This window comes from Apostichopus japonicus, chromosome 7 (assembly GCF_037975245.1).
Source record: "Apostichopus japonicus isolate 1M-3 chromosome 7, ASM3797524v1, whole genome shotgun sequence".
Classification (NCBI taxonomy): Eukaryota; Metazoa; Echinodermata; class Holothuroidea; order Aspidochirotida; family Stichopodidae; genus Apostichopus; species Apostichopus japonicus.
This window is the reverse complement of record NC_092567.1, coordinates 23,788,732-23,806,394: the sequence shown is the minus strand read 5'-3', so window position 1 is coordinate 23,806,394 and position 17,663 is coordinate 23,788,732. Positions and strand designations below refer to the sequence as shown.

Here is a 17,663-nt window from a genome sequence, read left to right as displayed (position 1 = left end):
GAGACGAGAGTAATTCGTCATTTAATTTGCTAAATGTTAATAATTCAAGTTCATACCTATAACAAATCTACAATAGTTTCTATCAGTATAATAATAATAATAATAATAATAATAATAATAATAATAATTATAATAATAATAATAATAATAATAATAATAATAATTATAATAATAATTATAATAATAATAAATGAGACTTATATAACGCCAAATCAGTAGACAAAAGTCACTGCTCAAGGCAATTTACAAAAAAAAGAAGATTCCTTTACAAAAGAACAAGTGAAAATTTATGGGTCTGAAGTAGACTTTTGAATGTAGAAAGTCTAGAGCATGTGCAAATGTGATCGGGTAACTTATTGAAAACATATCAACGGTTCGATCACAAAACAGTTTTGACAATTAATGCCATCATATTAAAATAAAAATATTATAGGTGCAAAGTTCGAGGGCAGTGGTATATCGTATGGCTTTGATTTTAGCGGCCAAACCACCGAATCGTGCACGCCCGGACAAACTGTACGTTCTGCGCCATTTGTTCCACGGAATTTGAATGCTATTTTTATTTGTAGTTGAGTTTTCTTTTTCTTCAACGAAACGGCACTTTATTATTTCATTTTATATTTTCAAGACGAGGACATTTTTATGATTATAGGGTACCTAGCTTTTCATTACAAACATGGTCAAATGCTACTTTACATTTCGTCCACCCGTACAGAATGCGTTTCCTTTAGCTACGTAGCGCCACCGTCATTCCTGATGAGTTTTTCCTAACCTTGACTCATGCGGTTTTCATCACGTTGGTATTAACAGAAGGTATTTCCCCTGCAGCCTCTCCATTTATAAAAGAGGGTTTCTTTTTCAGATTGCACCAAAATATGACCTTTAATCACTTCAATAATGAGTTTAGATCACTTATATGAGTTTTGATAAATTTTTAATACATGTTATATTCTTTTTATACTTTAGTTGTGCAAGTAATGGCTATGAATAGACAAAATTTTACAATTTGATAAAAAAGAACCTATAAATAATTTTCGTCGAATCGAAGCTTAAAATAGATGCGTTTGCTAAGTAACGTTATTGAGTGTGGAATGGTCCACAATGTCCGCATATAGGAACAACATTTCCCTCGCTTTCCAGCGTAGATGAAGTGAGAACCAATGAAAGATATTATAACTTCATTTATGTTTAAGGCAGGTAAGTTCTTTTGTAGTTACTGCTACAAGTGAAAAGCATTCTGTCAGAATTTGTGTCAAAACTAAGCTCTCGTACCACATTGTAATTGGTATTATATAGTGCTAAGCTAGTACTAGTTGTTATCTATGTGGCGTACCACGCACTTGCAGTTCATTTACCCTATCGTACAATATCCAACTGGAGGACGTGGTAATACAATACATAAGAGTATATTTGTACTAGTATAATATATTTGACTTCAAACTGTCAACTTCGTACGCCTACGCTAAGTCATAGCAATAATACAAACTGTGCAAACATAGGCGTAGGCCTAACGTTAGCCAACTTTAGTTCCTGATGTTGGATATGTACAGTTGCAAATTAGGAACATTATAAATGATGAGTAAGTGTATTCACCTGCACACAGTAATACCTTCATTATGTAGAGCTAACCATGACCAAATTAGCCTAGGCTAAGCATGTACTGTAGTGAACAGCTTACTGTACAAATGTCTACACTAAATTAGTTATGAGTTAGATAATTTACACTAGTCATACTCAGTATTTGGCTATGCTATGCAAGTTTCAATCCAAAGAATGTAGAAAGAGTTTAAAAATTCAAAATTTGGTGCAAGGTCAATGGCGATTGATAAACAGACAATTGATTTCTTAACCTGACCTTCCTTGCATCATCCTTCCTCATCATTCCATTGAAGAGAATAGAATATTTTAAGGCGAAATGTACTTTTAAACCATATTACGAATTGATAGCTCCTCTTTATGGCTTAGACTCAAGTCTAATCCCAAATTTTGAACGTTTTCTAAATGCCTTACACGCAGGGATGAAGTTTAGGTTTCAGGACTAGTTCCTCTTGCTGTCAAAAGAGGCTCATTGTTCATCAGCTTTTCAATGGAATCAGGGGTCACTTGACTGTAACCAGGGGCCATGTGGCAACTTGGAAAAGTTTTTGCCTGACATTTGCTATTTTTTACTTTAAAATGGTACTATTATATTTGCTGCAATCTGTTTGTGTCATACTCAGCCATTGAAGGGATGCTTAGTTGTTGTACTGTACAGAAATCCCTAATAGATATTTGTCAACCAAGACCACAACCAGAATGATGAAAAAAATTGGGAACAACTCAAGAAGGTATTGTTACATTTTCTGGAACATATCTCTTCCTGTACTTTGAAGATTTGATGACGTATAACTCTGTAGTATACATGTAGCAGTTTGTGCAGCAAAGTCGTTGTACCCCACACAGAGTTCAATAAGAGACCCGTGTATCCAGTTATATACATGTGCGAGCGTTTTGTTTCATATGGTAGCAATATCCTAATTCACATCTGAGAATGCAAGAGGGATCTGATACTGTATGGGCCATTGATCAGGATCAGACCCAACACACCTGATCTCTCATTCATGGAGGATCCTAACCCATGCAAGGGTTAATCAAGATTGCTCAGGGCATCACCTAACCCAAGATCTCTGGTTTCTTGCCCTAGTAGTCACTTCCTCGTTAAACAGTTCCTGATAAACACAGACCCCTTTTGTGCTTGTGTAAATGCTCAAGATGTTGGTTTAAAATGTTGATTCACCACCCATTCTCAAAAGTGTATGAATCAGGGGTCGGCTTGATTACCTCCCTGAGGTAAAGCAACACCCTGATCCACCTTGTGTTCTCAAATACCAACAGAGCTCCTTATAAGCTAAATATCAAGGTAGCACTTGATGAATCTGAGTGCAAACCTTGCAGCTTTAAGGAAGTACTTAAAACAAATACAGTAGAGAGGTTACCCTTCATATAAATTAAAGCAGTAATAGGAATTTCAAGTGCTACCTTAGAGTAAATAAAATGTGTTGTCTTCATTTGCAACAGGAATATATGCAATTTATTTCCTGCTTAACACCCTTACTTCATGGGAAAAGGTCAGGACAGATTGAGGTACTCAGCTGTTCCTCAGTTTTACATTGTCCTACAGGTTGAGTTTTACCGTACCAGGAACTTCTTCTCGACTGCCATGTGTACAGAGTAAAGTGTGCACTACTAGTCTACTAGTGGTGTGTATAGTGCTTGTGTACAGCATACTTGGTACCCTACTACCAACATAGTGTGTGTACGAAGGCACTTAACACAATACTTATACTTCCACATATAGTCAGTGTTTTACTATATTTTAAATAAAACTTCCTATTACACAAAGCTGTACAAAACTTACTTTATTTGTACTCATTTTTACTTTCAAATGGAATATGCAACATTTGAATCTTTTAAAAGGAAGACAAATATACAAAACTTTAACTTAAACTAGCTTTCAGTCTTTTTATTGCTCAAACTATTCTTTTTATCCTTCACAAACAGTGCATGAACTTGTATTATAAGTTTTTATCGTTTCAAAGTAAAAACTTGGCAACATTTCAAAACTGTTCGATGTAGATAAAAGTTTTTATCAACTAAAATGGTATCGTACATATTTGTGACATAATTTATATTTTCTCAAGTTGAATCAGATCATTTCATTCCATATAGTCTAGTATATATAATTACACAATATTTGCTGCAAATATGAAGTAATATGAAATATGACATAATGGACAAAATAATCATTTTTGTCTGTGCAAGATGAACATTCTCTACATTAAGTCTTTTCTACTGTACTTTCCAGTTTTGCATATACCACTACAGTCTGTAGTAAGTGCCATGATACAGGATTGGACTAAGGGTATCTTCGTGTATCGGATCTTGCACACGGGAGTTGATTAAGTGTTATAAAGCCTTGATATCAAACAGATTCCATCAATCCAAATCAACGATAACACATTCCATTTGATAATCTGCTGATTTATCCTTTTCCTCTTCTTTTCTCAAATGTTGAATCATGATGTGAAAAAAATGATAACGTTCAATTGCAGAATAAGTTGAATCACAGATAGAGATAACAAAAGCTGGCAATCAAAATGACTAGTAGCAGATCCGTCTGATTTGAATGATTATCGGGATCGGGATCGGGATAAAGTCTCTGTGTCGTTATAGAAAATTGCCCTAGAAGTTGCACAGAGTTGACTATAATGGGATGTTTAAATATTCAACGTGTTGATTGGTCAAATTACAACGCAACTCCATAAACATTCCAGTTAATTTAATCTGTTCTTGCTCCAAAGAGCTAATTAAATGTCAGGCCAGGAAATTTCCGAGTAATCACCCGCCTCGATGAGTGCCCAACAACACCTGTGGCTAAAACCCCATTGTTCTAAAAGGATTGAATGAAGGTCAGTAAATAACAGGTCGTTTGCATTCTCTTAATATTTTGATCGTGAGATTAGATAAGTTGAAACATCTTCCAGGGATGCATTCAAAATCTGGGGACTACCTTTAGAGTTTCTACAAGGGACATCAAAGAGAGCCTACATAATAAATGATAATATTATGATAATATCACATGATAGTATCATGGTACTGTCTGCAGTAACTGTGGGATGCTAATAAGATGCTTAGAACAAAAAGCAATTACTGTACGCCCACCACCAACCATATGGTACAAGCATTTAATAGGGAATGGAACGATCTATATTTCAAGAGTGATAAACATAGTTTGGTTGCTTTTCCTTTTTGTTTGTTTTCGTTCACCAAAAGATATACCCAGGAAACTAGATAAAATTATGTCAACATGTAAAGAGCAAATTGGAAAATTTGAAAACAAATATGACATTCATTATTTGAAATGAAAGTAGAATTACGAAACTAATAACCTTACAGTATACTCAATAAATCGTGGTGGGATTCCAATATCACATAAATATTTTTTTTTACAATATTCAAAAGCAACTAGAAAAGCAACTCCATAACCTTTGAATGAATCCTATAGAGATTACAATGATATAGTATTGTAACAATCACTAAAATAATACACAAAACTATTAAATTTTTGATTTCTAGCATGGCCAGGTCTTCATGTTCAGTAACAAATAATTGTACATAGCAGAATCGGTTTTAATAAGCTTTGATAAGTTGATATGCAATAAAGATCATCCGTAGATTCGTAGATATTTTGTATGTTCTAGTATCAGGCAACCCCCCCTTCCCCTCCCTCCCAATTTTTTTTATTTTTCAAAATTTCTATCACAAAAAAAAGGTTAGGTTTTGAACAGATAAAACTCCTATCCCATGAAACCAATAAACCACCATAACTACCCCAGTTTTTTTTATCAGTTTTATGGCCTAGGCCTACAATAGCCTAATTATGCATTATTTGGCATCGAAGCCCTATGAGGTAAGCAAAATTTCTCCAAGGTGGGAGTGACACCCCCTCCCCTTAGACCTCTCCCAGGACAGCGCCTCCTGCATTGGTTTTCCCCCTCAAATCGGTTACTCTGGCTAAGGGCTTGACTAGTATCCTAGTGTTCTTGCCCTATTGGAATATTACTCTTCAGGGCCCTATTAGAATAGTACTCTTCAGGGCCCTATTGGATTAGTACTCTTCAGGGCCCTATTGGAATAGTACTCTTCAGGGTCCTATTGGAATAGTACTTTCCAGGGCCCTATTGGAATACAGTAGTACTCTTCAGGACCCTATTGGAATAGTACTCTTCAGGACCCTATTGGAATAGTATTCTTCAGGGCCCTATTGGATTAGTACTCTTCAGGGTCCTATTGGAATAGACCTTTTCAGGGCCTTATTGGAATAGTACTCTTCAGGGCCCAATTGGATTAGTACTCTTTAGGGCCCTATTGGAATAGTACTCTTCAGGGCGCTATTTGGAATAGTACTCTTCAGGGCCCTATTGGAATAGTACTCTTCAGGGGTGGATGTTAGAAAATCTAAAAGTACCCACAATGCATGATTTTATAGTGCTTGTACTCATGCCTAGATCCTTATTACTCGTACTTGTACTCTTACCAAGAAGAACAGATTTTGTACTCAAGTCTCATGCTGTTTTACTCATACCACTAGTTTGGATTACCAGTGTGTAAGTTAAGCATAAATAAATATTGCAAATTATTTAAAGGGTGTGAAGACTCGCAAAAAGAAAACGTCTCATGCCGGTAATCTGACCTAGTTTCGAATGAGGTGTTAGTGTTAGTCACCACCATCGATCCCAGAAAATACACACACAACTTGCTACCGTCGGTAATTAGACACAAGTATACAGTCAATACATACAGCTGCGGTCAATACCCACAGTACACTGTACAAATGATACAGCGATGGACATCTCAGGTCTAGCTAAAGATAACAATGTATTACGTTTCATTACTATACTGTCTGCATTTTGTAGCGACACAAACAAAATGACACTTGCAAGCAACAGAAAGTTAACTTTTTCAGATGGCCGCACACGGTTTGGGGCGAGTCTTCAATGTCTTTAAATCACATGTATCCACTTTGCCAAATGTTTAGAATGGTTAGTTTTAGGTAAACTTACCCAACAGAAATGTTTTATGAATGGGTAAGAAGTTCTTCTCGCTGATGTTTGAGAAAAGGGGTGGCCTTTGTATTTTGATTATTGTTGTATATTCTTGATGACCAGCTGACCTTTCACTTAATTCTGTGGGCACATTGTAAATTTATGTTTGGCATAAACTGTTGTGATGCAGGTTGATAAGTAATATTTGAGGTTGAAGGAATTTCCCCAAATAAGGAAACACAAGTGAAACTCTCGTTATAAAACTAATTAAATACTAAATTGTCTTTTGACTTTGGACAGTTTTGAGCAAAGGGCAGATTGCTCATAATTCTAGGTCAGTGCTACCACTCTTAGCAACAAAGTTCAAAGTTACAAATTGCATTTGGGCAGTATTTTACTGCCTCATACCAAGCACCAAGGTCTAAATGGTCTTCCAAACTTTGGATCAGAGGACACTTGATTTAATTTCTTACTTAAGTTGGTTTCGTCATTTATGCAAAGCAGATTAAGGATCAGATCCAGTAATCCTTATCTCCCATACTGGGAAGATCATGACCCAAGCAGGCTGCAAGTGTTCCTTGATATTTTTTCATCTTTTTCTCGTCTGTAACTTTATTAGGTATAGTAAGGATCATCAACCATAAATACTTTTTAAGAAAAGTCACCCAGGAAAGAATCTGGGCACGAAAAACCAAACTACCGAACAACTGATCCGCTCTCAACCCCCTTGCATCGAGACTGTGACTGTGTGATCATCGTCGGGTGTGCATCACCATTCCCTCGAAAGGGAACAGATACTACACACAGAGGCGTAGCTAAGGGTGTCAAGGGAGGGCAGGTGCCCCGGGCGCCGGGTTTAGGGGGGCGCTGAAATGGGAGGATGAGAGTAAACAAAATAAGCACTTTTTAGAAAAACATGACGAAATTGATGTATGTCGTCATGGCATGAATATTTTCCAGTTACTAATAAGAATCTGAACTGAATGTAGTTGTTTTTATTAGCAAATTTATAGATTGTGATTTCTTTTCAGTCCATTTCAACCGTTTTCTCTTTTTTTTAAATTCTGTTCTGTAATGACTACATGTCACGGAAATTTCGGATATTTCATTAGCCTATACAGTTCCAAGGCAGTAGATTTCGAAAGGTAGAAATATCATAGGTGTAGGAGCACAATTTGATTTAGGGGGGGGGGGCTGTAACGACTTTTTTCACCCGCTTAGCGCGCAATTTTTTTTTCTTTCAGTAGTGGGGGGGGTGGGGGCGCAATTTTCTACTCTTGCACCCGGGCGTCAAAACCTCTAGCTACGCCACTGACTTCACATGATCTTAGCCAAAAGGTCCAGAAGCATCAACCATAAATACACAAAACACAGACAAAAAAGTTTGGGTATTATGTCAGAACTTACCGGCTGGAAAGAGGAAATAAAACATACAGTATATTTTCTGCAGGACTGAAGAGCTAGGCCTGTCAGTCCTTTGTAAGGTTACAGAAGCATGCATTTAGTTGTACAAACAGAAGTGAATAGCTTAAAGTGTCAGAAAATGATAAAACCACATAATAGATTACTATACAAAAGATCATTGAAGAGATTCCACAAAGAAAGAGACTCGTAAACAGGAATCCACAAAGAAAAGGGAAGGATATAAACAGCAAGTCTATATTATGTAGATACTGTAGAGTGACTACAAGAAGACGGAAATTTACAGATTCACTCAAGCATGATAGTTTATAGATAGCAAAGTATATAAACCCAAGACACATTCTATACTGTCCAGAAGGTACAAATTTCCAGTACCTAATTTTGCTCAGATAGCTAGATAGATGGATGGATGGATGGACGAATACCTAATTTGGTACCTAATTTTCCTGAGATTGATATTATTATTATTACGCCGTTAATTATATAGCGCATAATCCACAAGTTCTATGCGCTTTACAATTAACCCTGGTCATTGGTAGCTTGTCACACCTACACACCAAAGTGTACAAAATTCAAACAATCTCTCCTGGGGCACAACAGTGCACCACAGCCACGTTTTCCCTGGGGGACTTCCCATAGGGTGCAGCCACAAACCGGCACACGCAACTATATTTACAAGTCACCTCGCAAGTCCCCATTTATACACCTGGGTGGAGAGAGGCAGTGGAGATAAAGTGCCTTGCCCAAGGATAACGCAATGATCTGGCCATGGCTCGAACCTGTAATCCTTAGATCACAAGTCCACTGCCTTAACCACTTGACCACAATGCCTGAATAGATCATATGGATGGATGGATCTGTATTACAGCTGTAATTGTAAAAGTTGTCATAATGTGAAGTATAGATAGACTTTCTCAAGATTTATTGTAAGCAACTGTTCTGATATTCATCCCAAACAAGGCCACAAAAGAACAAGGGAAGGGGCAGGGGGGGGGGTTGGGGATTGAAAAGGAAATATAGATATTTTTTGACTTCATCAACACAATTTTGTCTGTAGGCTTATAATGTGCATACAGTGTATTTGTGTTTGGCATCTTGCTACTTCAATTTTTCTTTTAATCTCCCTCCCCTGGTACTGTACCACCACCCTCTCCCCCCCCCTTGCTCGTAGTGAATGCACTGAACCTTATACCTACATTGTACAGTACCGTAACGTAACTGAATTACAGTAACTGTTCTGTAGACTGTTATGCATGTACTGTACTGTAATTGAATTACATTAACTATTCTGTATTGTTCTGCAGTCTACTGCATGGTATGTACTGTACTGTACTAAATTAACATTGTACAGTACCATAACGTACATGTACCATACTTTACTGTACTGTAACGCACATACTTTACTCTAAATACCACACAGTGATACTGTCATGTACTGTAATATACTGTAATGAATTACATGAACTATTCTGTACTGTTCTGTAGACTGTTATGCATGTACTGTACTGTAATTGAATTACATTAACTATTCTGTACTGTTCTGTAGTCTACTGTATGGTATGCACTCTACTGTACTGTATTGAATTACATTAACTATTCTGTAGTCTACTGTATGGTATGTACTCTACTGTACTGTAGCTGTAATTACAGTAACTGTTCTGTAGTCTACTGTATGGTATGTACTGTACTGTAATGAATTACATTAACTATTCTGTATTGTTCTGCAGTCTACTGCATGGTATGTACTGTACTGTAATGTACTGTAATGAATTACAGTAACTGTTCTGTACTGTTCTGTAGTCTACTGTATGTATGTACTGTACTGTAGCTGTACTGTACTGTTCTGTAGTCTACTATATGGTATGTATTGTACTGTTCTGTACTGAATTACATTAACTTTCCTGTACTGTTCTGCAGTCTACTGTATGGTATGTAATATTGTACTGTACTGTAATGTACTGAATGACAGTAACTATTCTGTACTGTTCTGCAGTCTGCTGTATGGTATGCATTGCACTGTACTGTAATGTACTGAATTACAGTAACTATTCTGTACTGTTCTGTAGTCTAAGTACTGTATGATATGTACTCTACTGTAGCTGTACGGTACTGTGCACGTCACTATAATGAACTAGTGTATTGTCTGTTCTCTACTTAACAAAACTGATAGATGCTACATAATCTACTGTACTGTACTGTACTTTACCGTACTGTACTGTATGTAAGTCTGTGGAAAGATGATTCAACATGACTATTTTTTATTTTTTAATAAGTGAAATAAACTAATTTTATCAGCTCCGAGCTACTCTCTAATGGATTCTAATGGATTTACATTGCTCCTCACTAACCTGTCTCCTCACAACCTTAGCACCACATTCTACCCTGTCTAGAATGTCCTGGTAACCTTTTAACACTGTGCGCCCTCTATGACCGGTCCCTCCGGTCAATGCCCTTCTCATTCTACCATCCAAAGTGTACACATGATTTTGGATTGGATTTTCTACCTTCGATAAGTTTTGTGGTGATTATGACACTTTTAATATATACGTCAACAGCTTCTGCTAAAAGCATTGCTGGAAGGAAATAATTGAGTATAATCTTTATACACTATATGTTTTAAAGTGACTATGTAGTGAAACAGAAAATTGCTTGATTTGCCAAAATGGTTACAAAGTTCTACAAACTAAAAACACTATCTTTGAAGCAGTAGTTGGATACAGTAGTTTCAATTGAAATGTCTGTATGGATAACTTCAATATTTTTGGGAAAATGTGTTTGTTATCAATTAACCCTTCACTGTGTGACTAGAGCCAAGGAAGGAAGCCCTAACTGACTGTTGGCAACGTGCATGCACACAGCAACTGAGCTGATTACTTTTCAAAGTTCTCATGAAAAACACAAAAAAAACACAACTGTAAACCATGGAAGCATCTGCAGATCTACAAATCTCTTGTTTCCTTTTCATCTTCTTCTTCTTCTTTTTCTGTAATTATAAGTCACAGAAAACAGTTAGAAAACATTCCTGCATGTACAATTAGCACACAGCATATTGCATAGCATATTTCTGTAATATTTATGATTATCTTCTTAGTATCATGAAGTCGTAGTTCTACTTGAGAATTACTGAAGCTAACTTTGACCTGACCAGACGAAGGTCTCCCCTTATAGTCACTGTCTAACCTACTCAGGCCCTAGTTCCTACTTCTCCTCTCCCTATATTGTTATATATATACCTTTGTTTGGTTGGGGACTATCTTGGCGCAGAGTTGCTGTATGTCCGGTGGACAGAGCGAATTATAGGTGAGAATTAGTTGAGATTAGTGGAACACTAGTAGCTGTTACTCAGAGTTTAACGAATATATATATATATCTATATATATATAGATATATATATATACGAATCTAAACGTAATAGTAATTATATTATAAAATATTAATAATTTGCAATCCGTCATTACCAACTTTGCAAGGTCGGCGAGAGTGAATCCATAGTTTTCTCTTTCAGGAAACCAAACATTCTGAGCTCTGTACATTTTCCCAATCTTTCTGTATTTCATTTTACTTAAATACATATATATTTTGTTGACTGTTACTTGTGTACTGTACATACACAGTTATGTACAGCTATATATTAAATTACAGTCAAAGTTTTAATTCATTCTAGAGTTTCAACTGTTTATAATCCATAGACCCATATCACTCTGTTGTTATCACCAAAAAATGTGTTTGTTCTGCTACTCATTGGATTCCCGCTTTAATTATACAATTGAAAAAAAACCTGGTTGTTATCAGGGAAAATCCCCTATCTATACATTTACGATCAGCACACAGTTAGTAGTTTATGCATTACACCCAGACGACAAGTGAAGCTGCCAGTGGTCTGACCTCAGTTGTGTGCAATTCTCGGTGTGTGTGCATGTATGTTTTACCTATGGTACTACTGTACCTCAAATGCTAGCTAATAAGAAGAAACAAATTACGTTTCATCCTAGAAAGAGATTTATAACAAAATTTAAAAAACAAAACAAAGAGAAACCATTTTAAAGAAGAAGTTACCAGAAAAAAAAAGATATAATTTCAAGAAGGAATTGCTAGATGAGTTTTGACTTTTTTGTTGTTACATGTTTTTGTTGTTGCTGGATACAGGAATTATTTTGTCTGTTGGACTTATACTGTAGTTATAACTTGCAGTAAATGTTGGTGTATTGCCAGTTAAACCACAAGACAAATATTGGATATCAATTCTCTCCAAGGGTACTGCTTTTGACCTTTTGAAGTTAAAATGTAGTATCGAATCTAAGGGATAATCCCCTAGTCTTATTACTTTTGATGGTCATTTCCTTATTAAGTCCTTGGTTGGTGCATCAGCTGTGAAGATATAAGAGTGGGTTTGTGTACATGTATGTGTCTTCTATTTCCAAGGATCTTCCAGACACTGGTGGTTATAGCTGAACCTGTTTTTCAATGTTTGGATGGAACTCATTCAAAGGTATGTTTAATGTATAGTATACTGTAGAAATGTAGTTAATTGAAATGTCATATTAATTTTAGCAATTCTTAAAAGCTGGCTCATAGTTTACAAAAATATTTTCTCTGAGCTTTCTGCCCACCCCCCCCCCAACCCCGGTCCCCTTCCCTAAGACACAGAAAGTGTTAAAATAGGAATTCTCACTTTAAAATATTGCAAGCGATGGGGACATGCATGTAAATGGGGATTACCACAAAATTTGTGTTGGAACTTAAACCTGCTTGACCATAAATTTACTTTCTAGCATATTTAGAAGCAATTTATTGATTTATTGATTACCTATTTAATCATAGTAAATGTGTAATGCATTATTAGTGTGGGGGGGGACATTGTTACAGTTTATATATTTTGTGTTAGACTTTCATATTTGTGTCAAGATTTGTAGAAAAGAAAGCATAATAATTGTGTACATGTATACCAAAACATATAACATAAAATTTACTCTTCCAATTTTGTTATATTATGTCCTATTTGCATATTAGTAAGGATAATTTATCAGGGATTTCATGAAACTTCTGTGAAATATGCACCATAGTAAAATCAAATTATGGAGTAGTTGATATTTTTGTGTTTTTGTATGAGATTTCACCTACCACCAGCCTTATCAAATTAGATCTAACTAATATGTAAACTATATATAGCTATAGTAGGAGGGGGTGGGGGGGTAGTGGGGTCTGAGAGGGGACAGGGGTTAACTTGGCTTAAACATGCTTCTCTACAGCTTTACAATATGGTACAGTGTAGTTACTGTTTAGTTACAAGAGACAGCATATATATATATTAGTACAGTGAAAAATAATAATGTTATAAGGTAAATCAATTTTTTTTTCCAGTTTTAAAATTGGTGTGAAAAGCTGTGAAAGGAGCTCTACCCTATGAGGATTGTCTAATAGAGTGTGCTCCCAAGTATATTGAAATATATAACAAAGGAAAAAAGCTAAAAGAAAAACAAACAAATAAACATTATTCCGCGGATAAAGTGGACATGATCAACCAACAGCAGGGTCAAGAGGGACCCCTCCCTCAACAGTAGGGTCGAGAGGGACACCTCCCTCAACAGCAGGGTTGAGAAGGATCCCCCCCTCATTGTACCCCTGACAAAGCATTGATCTACAATCGGTGAGCTGTATATGTACCTCATTCTGCATTCAGTTGCTTTATGTAATGTCAGATGATATGGTGCCCAATCGTGACATCAATCATGTAGTGCTTCTGAAGTTACACTCAAGGAAACTGGATGGTTGAAATAGAATTGGTTTTTATCCTAGAGATCAAATACAGTGACTTCAGTCTGTGACCTCAATCAGGAAAATTCCTGGTAAACGACTTGACCTGAATCCGGTGTTCTATTTAGTGTCAGTAATTACTCTTAAAGGATTAATTTAGGCCGAAATAAAGTTCAGATATATTTGTAGACTGTCATTCTTGAGAAAGACTGCTGAAATTTTGTATATAAAATACATATGCCTACTACTTGTAATATTTGAGAAATTTATGACCCTTTTAAACATCTGAGGTTCATCCAATTGAAATGGTTGGACTCTTTAACATATCAAAACAAAAATTTTGACCTGAACTATTCTTTTAAAGGCATTGAAGACTCGCCCCAAACCGTGTGCGGCCATCTGAAAAAGTTAACTTTTTGTTGTTTGCAAGTGACGTTTGTTTGTGTCGCTACAAAATGCAGACAGTAATGAAACATGATACCTTGTTATCTTTAGCTGGACCTGAGATGTCCATCGCTTTATCGTTTGTACACTAACTGTGCTGTGGGTATTGACCGCAGCTGTATGTACTGACTGTACACTAGTGTCTAATGACCGATGGTAGCAAGCTGTGTCTGTATATTTTCTGGGATCGATGGTGGTGTTTAACACTTCTGTTACACCTCATTCGAAACTAGGTCACATTACCGGCATTAGACCTTCCTTTTTGCGCGAGTCTTCACACCCTTTAAGCATGGAGGTGCTGTAAGGAAGAGGTTTGCAATGCATTGCCGAATTGCCCAGGATAAGTGAATGGTGTTGAATGTCCTTCAGGGATGCTCTGTTGCTCATGAATACCAAGATAACAGAACAAGGTTTTGTTGAGGAATTTAGAATTTTTAAAACAATGGATAAACTTAAAGATTATCATTAAGGATTCCACTGAGGGGGCGACTGGCATCATCAATTTAACCTTAAACGAGCAATCCAGATATAAAGCCTTTATTTTAGAGTTGAATACCTTAAAAACCAAAATTTATAGAAACATTCCTATCACTCAAATTTTTATTTCTCTCAGAGTCCAGACTAAAATTTTACTTTACAAAAGTCATCCATTAAAGTAAGAGTACAGATCAATTTTCCATTTTACTCTCTTTTTCTCAATTTGTGTCTTTTTCTATCCAAATCATTTAACATTGATGTGTCCCTTAATCTGAGCATAGCCATCAAGAGTTGTAACATTTAATCCAGCATGCACAGAATATTTTGTCTCCCGCAAATTTCATGAAATGCTCTATTGTTTGTTTTCTTTTACCAAACCTTTGGAAGTGTTCCCCTAAAAGTTGATAAATCATGGTGTGATATTGGGTTGCAGTAAGCAGTACAGAAATAGATGATGATTTCAGAGCTACTAGTAATACCCTTCCTTTATCGATCGAGTGTAAAGATAAAAGATAGTGGCAAAGTGCTATTGAAACAAGGACTTAAAATGGTTGTAGTTAGCACTTCAGTACAACCTGAGTAACAATCAATTTGCTACGCCTTATTTATTTTATTGTACGTAGGGGTTTTCCGCTTTGCTCTCTGTAGGTACAAGTGCCAACTTGTACAGCAATATTACTGTTTTATCATGAAAATTCCCAGCAATCTGTGAGCCAGCTCCTTTCTTTATTGTACAACTTCATGGAAACTATTTAACTATTTGATTTACATGTTTAAGGCTGTAGGGAATTTTTGTTTTATTTTTGTCTTAAATTTGGAATTAGACATTTTAGAAATTTTCCTTGTTTATTGTTCAGTTCTGCATATGAAATTGTAAATATGAGGTTGTTATTTGTAGTCTTATTGTGAAATTCTTTATAATTTTGACATGGACTACAATTCCAGTTTAAGTTTAAAGTTACCTAAAATAACGGGTTGGGACGACCTTGTGCAAAAGGTTGAACCTGATCTCAATTCTGTCGGTGTAATCTCTTATATTTTAGCGGGGCTCAACAGTCAGACCTGAGTGTTTTCAAATTAAAGGGAGTGAAGACTCGCGCACAAAGAAACGTCTCATGCCGATAATCTGACCTAGTTTCGAATGAGGTGTAACAGAAGTGTTAGACACCACTATTGATCCCAGAAAATACACACACAGCTTGCTACCGTCGGTAATTAGACACTAGTGTACAGTCAATACATACAGCTACGGTCAATACCCACAACACAGTGTACATAGCAGCGATGGACATCTCAGGTCTTGATAAAAGATAACAAGGTATCACGTTTCATTACTGTCTGCATTTTGTAGCGACAAGCAGAAAACTTCACTTGCAAGCAACGGAAAGTTAACTTTTTCAGAGCGCGGCAGGCGGTTTGTGGCGAGCCTTCAATGCCTTTAAATGTGCCCTTCTGCACCGTTTATGCACATGATGCACTTTATTCTATTGAGATGTTTTTGCCGTTTCACTAGGGATGTTGTGAAAGTGAATGACACTATACTGTACTGTTGAGTCAAGTGCAGTTAAGTGTGTGCGGATACACACACCTTCACTCTTACTTCCCATTCAGATAAGTCATTGTTTTCTATGTCAAATATATTAGACATTTGCATGTCTTCAAGTGCTGTATGTAGGATATTCATCTTGTATAATAAAAAATATATAAAGAAATAAATAAAAAGTTTTAATGGGGTGTTATGGAGGAACTTCATAGTCCTGATCAATAGTCTCCTTAAAGGTCATTATGTGCCATTGTTTGAAAGTAAGAAAAATATTTCAGGATGCAAGGACCCTCTACCCCAAGTTGTTCACTATTATTATTGAACATTGGAATGGCTGGTATGTTCAACAATTGAAGGTCAAAGGTCAATCCAGTAGGGTTTATTGGGCTTCTTTTGGGCAATGAGCGCAAGAACCCTATTGTTCTGGGTGGAGTTAATTTGACATCATTTGGGGTCAGCAGAGGTCCACATGTCAAAATATCAAATGGATATCATGATGGGTTAACTATTAAAAAGTGCAAAGTCAGCTCTTTGTTGTTACATTGAGCATGCAAAATAAATTTCAAAGGAAAAAAGTGTCTCTCTTTCATCGTTGTGGTATATTGTCACACGATTCCGTCATCAAACCATGTAAGCAGGGACTCTGTTTAGATCTATTCTGCTCTCCATCTGCAGTATGAACTTCAGCCAGGGATATTAACTACTCTTGTGCTGCATATGTATAAATGTATTTAAAGGCAAGTAACCGCTGGGAGGGGGTTTCCCTCTGGTTAAGGATTTATCCTGGTTCTCCCTTAGCTATATGAGAGGGTGGTGGCCAATTGGCAAATGCGTCATACTCGTGATCCAAGGATTGCTGGTTCGATTCCTGCCTAGTTCATTACGCTGTGTCCTTGGGCAAGATGCTTTATCTCACTTGCCTCTCTCTACCCAGGGGTTAAATAGGTACCTGTGAGGTAACTTGTCATTGGGCGCAGTATATAACTGCTGCCGACTGGAGGGATTGTCTCTGGGACAGGTTGTCATTGACCAGGGGTAATATAACGTCTGTAAAGCGCTTTGAGACCTATCGCAGTATCGCTGGTATAAAGCGCTATACAAAAAGCAAATATTAAAGCAAATATTATTATTATATGCCTTACATTATGGTTGTCCAAACAGCAGATTTGGTTGCCCAAAAAATGCAGCAAAATATTTAAGCCTTGACCAAGATCTCCACTGCAGGGGAGATGTGTCAGTTGGTGAATAGAACACCAACTTTGGGAATGACACCACTTATTCTTTTTTACCTATCTGGAGGTATTGAAATTACAATTAGATGTAAACAACAAGTTCATTGAAATTGAAGTTGAACTTGACAACTCAGAGGCAAGAGTGGTCTGTAAATGGATGAGATTTGTCTTTATGTGAACCTGATGTTTTCACTTTAGCATGTTACC

At 36.5% G+C, this 17,663-nt stretch overlaps 1 protein-coding gene across 3 annotated transcripts in view; it reads left to right on the top strand.

Moving 5' to 3' along the window:
- Positions 1-1,048: 1,048 nt before the first annotated feature.
- LOC139969820 (TNF receptor-associated factor 6-like) overlaps positions 1,049-17,663 on the top strand; it is a 49,984-nt gene continuing 33,369 nt past the window's right edge. Inside the window, exon 1 of one of the 3 annotated variants that reach the window (XM_071975107.1) lies at positions 1,049-1,197. The gene's annotated coding sequence lies outside the window, so the exon portion shown is untranslated. Of the gene's footprint in view, positions 1,198-11,865; positions 12,496-17,663 lie in introns of those variants that run through there. The other 2 variants (XM_071975109.1, XM_071975108.1) reach the window with 2 other exon arrangements.